The sequence below is a fragment of the Vicia villosa genome, linkage group LG5 (assembly GCF_029867415.1).
Source record: "Vicia villosa cultivar HV-30 ecotype Madison, WI linkage group LG5, Vvil1.0, whole genome shotgun sequence".
Taxonomy (NCBI): Eukaryota; Viridiplantae; Streptophyta; class Magnoliopsida; order Fabales; family Fabaceae; genus Vicia; species Vicia villosa.
The window spans coordinates 130,818,200-130,829,689 of record NC_081184.1 but is presented as its reverse complement, the minus strand read 5'-3'; the positions used below and the strand labels follow the sequence as shown (position 1 = coordinate 130,829,689).

General features: G+C 31.7%; 1 non-coding gene and 1 pseudogene across 1 annotated transcript; both read left to right on the top strand.

Annotated features, from left to right (window-relative positions):
* Positions 1 to 60: 60 nt before the first annotated feature.
* On the top strand, positions 61 to 132 carry TRNAT-CGU (transfer RNA threonine (anticodon CGU)). The gene has a single exon. It is a non-coding gene; the product is annotated as a tRNA-Thr (tRNA).
* A 2,685-nt stretch (positions 133 to 2,817) lies between these two features.
* LOC131605458 (nuclear transport factor 2-like) lies at positions 2,818 to 3,490 on the top strand (annotated as a pseudogene).
* The last annotated feature ends 8,000 nt before the right edge of the window (positions 3,491 to 11,490 follow it).

The following is an 11,490-nucleotide window of genomic DNA, read 5'->3' as shown; positions in this document are numbered from 1 at the left end:
CTTCATGCTTGTATGGCTACTACTGAATAAAATGCGGTAACATAATTTTTGAATCAAGCAGCTTCCATAGCATAGTGGTAGTGCGTTCGCTTCGTAAGCGAAAGGTCGCGAGTTCGATCCTCGCTGGGAGCTTGCTATTTTGTATTCTTTTTTCATTCTCCATTATTTCGATCTGTGAAAGTCTAGTATTAAAGTACTGTCAAAACAAAAGTTTATTCTTACATCTGCCATATTTAATGTATTTACCTTTTGTCTTACTATAATCAAATAAAGAAGTTGGTGATGGTGAAATAAAGAGATTAAAGTAATGTTAGAATTTTGTGTGACTTCAAAAAAAAATTAAAAAGTTTGTTAAATTGAAATAACTCAAAAGAGATTAAAGTATGAGAGTGACACAAAAGATTTATTTTAATTCATCATTCAATTTGGTAGTTTTTAAAATAAATTTAGGATGTTATATAAAGTATAGATATTATTTTATATCAAAAGAGATTAAAGTATGAGAGTGACACAAAAGATTTATTTTAAAGAAATATCTCAATCAATCCCTTGATATTTTTAGGCACGTGATGAAATTCTAATTTTGTTCTCTGATTTCGGAGATGCACATCTGAAAGTATTTTTTTTGTCAAAATTTGTTTCTTTTCGAAGTCTTATCTACAGAAGCATTAAAAATATAGTGAATGTTGGAAAAATTCAAATTAATTCAATTCAAGAAATGTTTCGGAGATATATCTACGAAACGTGTTAAAAACTCAATGTTTCATATATGTACCTACGGAACATTCTATTATATATCAACAACAATTCACTCCAAAACTTCATTTTTTAACGTCAAAATATAATACATCAAAGTAGTGTAATGTAAAGGCAATGGTATATAGTACACAAAAATAATACATTGTATAAATCATCTAAATAGTGTCAAACATAATCAAAATAAAGTACATCAATCTAATAAAAATACAGACATCAAAATAATCAACACGAGCACCATCACTACTGTGTATGCCAGACAACATCTTCATCCTCTTCGCAGCCTCTCGCCACCTCTGCGTCCACCGCGTCGTTTGTCGAATACTCTGTCTCTACCGCCAAGTGTCCCCCACTCGTCCTGACACAATGTCTACGGTACAAAATTGTCCCATCTGCCACCCTCATGATATCATCTAGTATACCCCTATGATCAGACCCCTCAGGAAAGAAACCACTGTCAATGCCTGCTCGCGCCATCTCAAGTATCTCACGACAGCGAGGAAGAACATCATGTGTGTGGTCCAAATGAATCCTTATTTTGTTTTTGATCCCTACAAAATTATTATGCAAGTAATTTTAGTCCCTACAGTTAAATCAATGTGTATTTTTTAATATTTATTTTGCAGACATGTTTAGACCTTTTTAAAAAATTTCTTGACAAAAAAATTCAAAACTTGATTTTTAAGTCGAAATTTTCATTACTTTTATCATTATCTTTTTAAATTTAAAAAGATCATATTTAATTCTTCTCATTTTAAAAAATTCTAAAGTTTGATAAATAAATATTTTATAGTATTTTAAACATGTATGGAAAAAATTATTCAAAAATTAAAGGGTAATAAAACAGTTTCTAAATTTTTAGAAAATAGTAGGAACTAAAACTACATGTATAAAAAAATGTAGAGACTAAAATATATCATTTTTTAATAAGAATTAAAAATAAAATTTAAGATATTTTTAAGTATCAAAAACATATTTAGTTCTAAAAATAATACATAGATTTAATATATATATATATATATATATATATATATATATATATATATATATATATATATATATATCAAATTTTTATCTAAAAAAATATAAATATTAGAGTTTTATTTTTAATATATATATATATATATATATATATATATATATATATATATATATATATATATATAATTAAAAATATAAATGCTTAATTATTTAGTTACACTAGACGATTACCCTGTGCAATGCACGAATACATTTTATTAAATTAGTATTGATAGTTGTTATAGTAACATAAAAATAATTTAAAATAGTGATACTTAATGGTTTTTATATTGTGTATTTTTTATAAAAAAAAAATTACTATAATTTTTCAATTTTAATTTTTGAGAAAAATAAATATATTTTTAACATAATTAAGAAGAAGAAAAAATTAAAAGTATAAAATAGTGTAATTTATAGAGTAAAATAGTGGGATTGTACATAAGAATGACTGAGAAATCAAGTATAACATAGAGCAAGTGGATATTTTTAGCTATTTAGAAGCATGAGCTTAGAGATTAGGTTTTTTCTTTATTTTATTATTATCTGATTGAAAAAACAAATATCAAAAAGAGAAAAAAATTGTGAGTGGTTCCTAAAAATTATAGGAGTGGAGAAGTTATAATATTTTTATTTAATTAAATAATATATTAAAATAAATTAATATTGACGATTATTAAATTGTTTAAAATAAATATAAGTTAAAATAAATGAAAAATATAAATATTTGTTTTGTTTATTTGAGGAGTGTTTAATGAAAAACCGGCATGGAAAGAGGGAGTGATAAACTAGAACCCGCGGAAAGACACTGGGCCCGGTTCTATACAATTCGGGTATAAATATTTACGACTGTATCTTAGCCCTTACACAAAAACTTACAAATCCTACTCTCTCTAGTCTCTAATCAGCCCGCATTCATCTTTAATCTCTTCATCAATTCAACACAAGTAGGTACATTCTTCTCTACTATTCCTAATTATTCTACAATTTCGATTTTGAATATTAACTTAGTATTTCTAAAATAAATGTTGTTGTGTTGTAGATATGGCATCCTCTAATGTTACCTCAACCCTAACCACTCAGCAAATTGGCAATGCTTTTGTGGAGCAGTATTACACTATTCTCCCCCACGACCAAGATCAGCTTCACCGATTTTACTACGACTCCAGTATCATGACTCGCCCTCAAGAAAACGGTACCATGAAAACCGTCACTACCATAGCAGTAAGTTCTATTTCTTTTATTGCTTTTTCAGTAATCACTATGGTTTATAACATTATTGTCTCACTTCAATGATATTTATTCTTATGCAGGAAATACGTAGAAACATAAAATCTCTCGATTACACAAATTTAGGGGTAGAGATTCTGACGGTTGATTCTCAGCCTGCATGTAATAATGGGATAATGGTTGTTGTGACCGGCTTCTTGACTGGAACTCACAATCTTAAAATCAAGATTAGACGCAAGTTTGCTCAGTCTTTTTTCCTTGCTCCACAGCACAAGGGTTTCTATGTTTCAAATGATGTTTTTAGATATGTTGATGAATAAAAATCAACTTCAGAAAGTTTAGAATTGCTTGGAAGATTCTTCTGTTTAATTTTATTGTTTTTATATTCCTATTATAAGAGTATTTTTCGGCTTTTAAATTTTGATTTTGATTGTTAATTATAGAGCTTGTATATTTTCACCATAGTCTCTTGATCGTTGCACATTAATTGCAGTGTTTATTTTTTATTTTTAAAGAAGCGTTTATTTGTTTTTAGGTTAATCACACTATATTTTTTATTTTATTTTTTTGAGGTTAACTACAATATCAAAAAACTTTGACCTACTTATACTACCTAGCTTTGTTAAACTAAACACAAAATATCACCACATTGGGTAACCAAACATGAACAAAGAATTAGAAAGAACTACACCAATCTAAATTCTCCCACCATGCATAAGTACCATTTTGCGGTTATTCCATGGCCGGTCCAACCCGTTTAGAGGCCTAAAACAAATGTTAAAGTAAGACTTTTAAAAGATATTTTAAAATATTAATTTTGTAGTTGCTAAGAGTTGAACTAAAGAACAAAAGAAAAAGAGGCTTATATTTTACCAACTCAACGACAATAATATATGTAACTCAAATGTAATTATATATTTTATAACTAAATGAAAAAAATTTGAGGTCTTTTTTAAACCCAAATTTTTTAGGCCTAAAGCCCTAGCTTGGGTAGTTTGGCCCTTGGGCCGGCCCTGGGTTATTCGATGCAACAGGTTTTTTTATAAATATTAATAAATACGTAGATATTTATTGATTTATTTTATAAGCAATTAATATAAAAACTTTTAATTAATATAAAAACTTCTGATTTATTTATAAATAGTGATAAAATACCTATTTGAACTTTTTATTTGTATATTTTAAAAAAATATGTGAAGAGGACTAGAAAAACCATCAAACAACAGACAAAGACCTTGTCAAAATCAATTTTTTACGAGCAAGGATCTGTTGACATGCCTGACGAGCACAAGAGAGAAAAAACTTCATGGCTAATTAAGAAACTTCATGGTTAGTATGCTAAGCGAAGATGAGTGGTGCGCCTATTGAATTAGTGTGGCTAGAGATAGTTGCAGGGTGAGTAGGCATTGCTCAACAGAGAAAAAGTATGTGCACCGTGCAAGGATGAACGGTACGCCTAGCGAGCCTACCTTTCTTAAACCTACAAGTAGAAGGTCCATTTCAAGTCTAAGGAATTCAGTGGATTCAAAGGAGTACAGAAAGGTAGTAGGTTCACTTTAGTCTCAATAGGATAATAGGAGTGGGGGATTAAAGGCGGAAGCTCTACTTGAAAGATCGCTGCAGATGACACTCAAAGTTTCTATTCTCGGGATTACTTGTACAACTATGATATTGATGAATAAGCATAGTTAAAAATCTCTTTCTCTTTTATTGTGGGAGATAGATGTAATCATTATATTCTCATGCTTAATTACGGTCATTGCATTTTAAGTAATTCTACTTAAACATTAATATTAATGACTTCTCAATCTTAATAGTTATTTTGGATTAGCTACCTAAAATATATTTTCATGGTACAAATTGACATATGAAAGGTGTTCGTCGTTACTATATCTAAGTCTCCATCTATCGGATCTTAATGCTTATTTTGGGTGAGAATATAAAGTAGGAAAACAATCTAGAAGGGGTAAATAGAAAAATGCTTTTATAAAATTCCGACTAATTTTCCAAAAATAAAATATCAGTGGTTTTTCAAAATTGCGCACAGAAGATTTTAAAGCAAAAATATGAGAATTATACTTTTATTGAAACTTGATCACGTTATCATTTAATCACTTCACAAATACCAAAGATGGTTTAATGATGATACACAAAGGTAATCAATTGATTCAGTTGTATACTTCACGAGTTGTGTTTATATAATGATTCAATTTCAACGAATTTTAAACTTAACAGTTTCTCATAATTAAATCATCACTAAATCTCGATTAGGAACCAATTCTAACAAAACCTAACCTTACGTGATAAATCACTGCCAATTGAATAAACAATAAACTACACTAAGATTGAAAATCTAAGCATGCAATGTCTTACAAAAATTAAATGAAAAAGTAAGAGAGAGAGAGAGAGAGAGAGAGAGAGAGAGAGAGAGAGAGAGAGAGAGACGACATCGGGATTTATAATGCTTCTGCGTTCATCTTTGTTTTGCCTGCTACACTCTTTAATAGTTTCCCATTGGAACCTGCTTTGTTCTTTTTTATTTTGACATATATTGCAAGAGTTCATATAATTACTAATCCACAATAATGTTGAGAAAAATTAATCTCATATCTGGATCTTGACTTGCATACAACATAATGTCAAAATCTTCTGCGTAATCTTTATTCGGTTCACGCTTCTTGAATCTTCCAGTGTCACCAATATTCTCTAAGCCTTCGTGTGTAGCAATCAATCTTTGTTCCTATAGATTCCTTTAATGATGAACTATTTGAATATTTGAGATGAACTCCACCTTGTTTGTAACCTTTAACACAATCACTACCAAGATAATCTGGAGAGAATAACCTCCTTCTTTTATGTGGAATTTGTCAGCACCAATGACAACAACCTCAATATTGCAAGCTACCTGAAAATCTCACCCAAATCTCCAAGATGGGTTAGTTTCAAGACGGCGTCTCCCTCAATCAATTACTAATATGTCATTATGAAGCTCTAAAATCAAACTAGAGGCTGAAGATGAAAGAAATTTGTTTCAAGGGTTTTGAACTTTTCAAAAGTGAGAGGGTGTAAGTTTCACAGAAAATTATAATATTGATTATGAAATTCACACTTGAAAAATTATGGCAAAGTCATTTTATATGTGCTTGAGATTAAACATAAAATGGATGAAATTTTTTTGTTAGATTCGAATCAAGAACAATTCATGATTTGAGTCAAATGAGCAAGTGAAGTGGAATAAGAAAGAAAAGAATTTTGACCCATTTCTCATCTGATTCAAATCAAGTGTAAAGTATGATTTGAATCTAAAGTCTCATGATTTGAATGAAGTGTAACTTCGGATTCAAATCAATTCAAACAAAGTCAAAAGAAAAATGTGGAAAAACTGTCTGATTTGAAACAGGTGTATAGTTTGATTCAGATCAAATCAAGCAGAGGTGACCCATAAATGCCTTATTTGAATCAGGTGTAAATCCTGATTTGAATCAAAGTATTTGAAAAATCTTGGTTTGCTTCTGTTCAATTTATTGAGTCAGGATATGTGCTTGATTCGAATCAAACACACAAAATCTCAAATTTACATAATTTTCAAAATACTTTGATTTTTCTTTCCACCAAACTTGAATCAATAACACACATGATTCTTATTCCACTAACTCATGCAATTGACTAAAATCATCATGATTAAGCTCAAATATAACCATTAATTTATGCATGCTAAAACTAATCGATTCAAACTCGATTAAGAGAGGTGCAATCATAGAGACGACTCAATAAACGAAACGATAAGACAAACAACAAAATAATTGTATTAGGGGTGCTCCCCCTGAATGTATTAGAGACATGTAACTACATTCTCCCCTTTTTGATTCTTAGCAAGGTGTTACTAGAAATTAAGTCGACTTTGAGTCAAAAGCAAAAACGCTTATGCTACCCTTAAAAATTGCACACAAAATCACAACATAAAACACAAAAATCATTTCTAGACTCACATTACAACTTATATCCTTTGACAACATCAATAAGAGATAAATCAAAATGAGTCTAAACACCACATAACCAGCCACAAACAAATAATTTCAAATGAACACATGAGCTAAACAACTTAGAAGAACCAGTGGGATTCTTGTGCGTCCGCAAAGGTACAGGTCTGGACCATGTATTTGTCACCAGTTTGTCGTGGAATTTCAAACAAATTATAATATTATCAAAAAATTGAGTTTTGGTAGGATCATATCATATCTCACAAAAAAATCTACTTATTATGCGTAAAAAAACTCATAATATGAGTGTCAGCCTTGCAAAATACATGTTATAATAATCAATGTAATCCCATACCACAACACATTTAAATACATGTTATAATAAAACTTAATAAACTAATCTTGCAAAATTATTGACTGTAACTCGGTGAACTGACTTTATTATTTTAAAGCAACAATGTTGCGGTGAGCATGAGTCGCCACCGACTTTTATTTTGTCCAATGTTAGGAAAGGTAAAAAGTACAGAAAAAGACCTTTTTAAAAGAAAACGGGCTCGGGGGGTAAGTTATGAAAAGGGAAGGTGTAAGCACCCTTTTCATCTGTAGTTTTCTACGGGCTCTTAACTTGCTTAGCTCATGTTTGTTTGTTTTGAGTTGAAAAGGGGCATAAGGACTTTAGCGTAAATGCGTAGCCTTAGTTTTTCGAAATGGTAGTGAAAAGATGTTTTTTATTGAGCTAGGCAGGTTAAGAGCACTACCCTATTTGACTGGTCTTTTTCTGTAAATTTTAAAGTTCCCAGGACTATCCATACTATATAGGAGTAGGTAATCCTTGTTATATTGGACGTGTGGGTCGTCGAAGGGTCATCGTATGGTCGTTGAAGGCAACAAGTAGAGGAACCTTAGCATTTTAGCAGGACTATCATCATTTTTTGAGGGACAAGATCATTTACCGAAGGCAACCTTAAGGGACATCGAGGGACTATGATCTTTTAAGATGATTTTACTCGAGGGTCATCGTTTTGCTAAGATACCTCTACTTTCGAGGGACACGACCTTTATAATTATCCGTAAGGCAACCAAGAGGGGCGTACCCTAGAGGTGAGTGTGTGCAGCAATCACGTGTGTTATGTTCAGTTATTTTATTTATCTTTTAATTAAAGGTGATCTAACGATTAGTTTTATCTTGTCATACAATCCTAAGGCATACATCTAAACAGTTAAATATGTACAGGAAATAAAGAGCGAAAAATAAAGTTTCTACGCTATTACAAGGCTTCGGGGAGGGGGTTACAAACTTAACATATGGGGATAAAACTAAGTTAATTATTACAACCCAAACGAAAATTAAAACAAAAATAAAAACAAAAATATATACAAAAAAAAAATACTAATTAAGTTGCAAATGTCTGTAATAGTCCAATAGTTCAAAGTGGCTCCTCAAAATCAAAACAAAGAATGTTAGTAATAATATATAAAATGAAATATGAGAACAGACAAAAAACTAAACAAGTATTGATCAAAATTAATAAATAAATCTAAAATATAAATTAAATTCTAAAATAAGCTAAATGATCAACATTAATTAAAAAAAATCTAAAATATAAATTAAATTCTAAAATGAGCAAAGCATAAAATAACACATGTATTTTTTTTAATATTTTTTTTGTTATATATAAAAAAATCAATTATATCTAATAAAAAAGAAATAATCATAATAAAAAACTAAAAAAAACTCCTAAAAAAAACTAATGAGGAACGGCTCATCTCACCATTTTTTTTATTATTATTTTTTCTTATAACTTTAATGTTAATTAAATGGAAATAAAACTAATTTAATCTATTTAAACTTTAATAACTAAAATGGGGAGAAGTCATGAGTTAACCGTACTGCCCCTTTTAATCTCTAAGTTAGTTTCTTTTTATATTTATTTATATTTTTTTAAAATAAACTAATTAATTAAACAAGTAAAAATAATTAAATAGCAAAACTTTGACTTTTCAAACCAATAAACAAGAACTACACAATGTACATGATAGAAAATGTAGAACCAGAACCACACAACACGCATAATCTTTCTTCTTCCTCCAACAAAAGACTCGATCCTCTCTCTCTCTCTTTCTTTATATGAACTCAATTTTTTTTATAAAGCCATAAACAATCAAACAACAAGATGAAGGCATATGTGAATCAAATAGATCGAGGTTACCGGATCGAAGCGTGGGCGAATGAACTCGGTGGCGGCTGGATCTGGTCGGAAGGGAGTCGTTCGCCGAACCCGGAGGAAATCGCCGGTGTTGTGCTTGAACGGCGATGTTGTGGGGGGCTGCGCAGATCTGAACGTGAATTGGTCGGAGGATGCGTTGCGGTGATGGCCGAGTGGTGTTCGTCGGTCTTCATCGGAGGGTGAGCGCGGAGGCGCAGCAGCGGATGGTGATCCGACTGGATCCTGACCGGTGTTCGCGGCGGAGATGCTTTCTTCCTCCTCCCATGTTCTGTTTTTTTTTTCTGCAAAATGACTTGAATAAACAAACAGATTAGTGATGATTTATGTGTTTAGGTTATGAGTTTATGGAATTCTTGGCAATTGGCTGTTGTTAGAGTTTACAGGTTTTTTTGTTTTTGTTTGGGATTTGTGTTATGGTGTTAGTTTATGTACGTGAAAGTTAAGATTAGTAGTGAAGTTGAAACTTTGTTTCAATGAAATTGTTGGTAAGTTCTACAAGTGTGTAAGGATGGAGGATAAGTGGGGTTCACAGGATGGTGTGGTTTGTACCTCTCCCCTTCTGATGAATGTGTTCTTCTTTTTAAAGTGACGCATTAAGTTCTTGCAATTAATCTCATTCACTGAGATTTTATTGAAATTGATTTTGGCTCAAATTCAAATGATTTTATGCAACTTTTGTGAGATTTCTGTCGAATGACACTTAATTGAAATTATAATATTGTAACGGGCATTTGATGTATTGGAAGATTGAATTTTTTTTTGTTTTCTCATGCAGCTAATAATAAAGAACCTGAAAAACTAATATCAAAGTAACAATGTACTTACCTATTCTACAAAGAAACAAAAAGTAATGACAGTCTACCTTAAAAAAACAAAATTAAAACTATACTAAATTTATACTTAAAACAAAAGTTATCTAAGTTTTCTATTTAATTTATATTTTTTTTTAGCTATAAAATACATAAAATCAACATAAAATGAAACAAAAATAATTTAAAAATACTCTCAAAATAGAAAACGAAAATAATTCTTTAATTAATAAAAAAACTTATTTTTTGTGATTTTAATAATAAGTGAAAATAAAATTAAAAGTAAAGTTAGATAGCAAAATAAATAAATAAAATGTTAGAAGTGGGATTTGGACCCGTGACCTTGCACTTGCAAACCTTATTTCCTTACCGACCGGGCTATGTCAATTATTTGAAATAAAATGACATATGAGAATATATGTGGGCAAATTTTGGGGTATGACAGCTGCCCCTGTTCAATCTTCTTAAATCTGAGGATGTAGAGTGGCTTGTGTGCTAGTCGGAATCTGAAGGTGGAAGAGGATTGAACACTAGAATACCAAGAAATTTGCCCTTGCGGATGTAGGGATTTTTAGCGGAGATGGGCTTAGAGATGCCATCTAACTGAGTGGGGGGTCATGCTTCCCAGGGTGTGTATATGATAGATCTTCAGAATGTTTGGGGTTCAAGCTTCCAAACGTATATCTGGGATAGAGATTCATAGATGTTCGGGGTTCGAGCTTCCGAAACATTTCTGTCGTAGATTTCAGAACATCTGGGGTTCATGCTTCCGGAATGTTTCTGTCATAGATTTCAGATTATCCGGGGTTCAAGCTTCCGGAACATATCTGTTGTAGAATTCAGATCATTCGGGGTTCAAGCTTCCGAAACATATCTGCCGTAGATTTCAGAACATCCGGGGTTCATGCTTCCGGAACGTTTCTGTCGTAGATTTCAGATTATCCGGGGTTCAAGCTTCCGGAACATATCTGTTGTAGAATTCAGATCATTCGGGGTTCAAGCTTCCGAAACATATCTGCCGTAGATTTCAGAACATCCGGGGTTCATGCTTCCGGAACGTTTCTGTCGTAGATTTCAGATTATCCGGGGTTCAAGCTTCCGGAACATATCTGTTGTAGAATTCAGATCATTCGGGGTTCAAGCTTCCGAAACATATCTGCCGTAGATTTCAGAACATCCGGGGTTCATGCTTCCGGAACGTTTCTGTCGTAGATTTCAGATTATCCGGGGTTCAAGCTTCCGGAACATATCTGTTGTAGAATTCAGATCATTCGGGGTTCAAGCTTCCGAAACATATCTGCCGTAGATTTCAGAACATCCGGGGTTCATGCTTCCGGAACGTTTCTGTCGTAGATTTCAGATTATCCGGGGTTCAAGCTTCCGGAACATATCTGTCAGATCATTCGGGGTTCAAGCTTCCGAAACATATCTGCCGTAGATTTCAGAACATCCGGGGTTCATGCTTCCGGA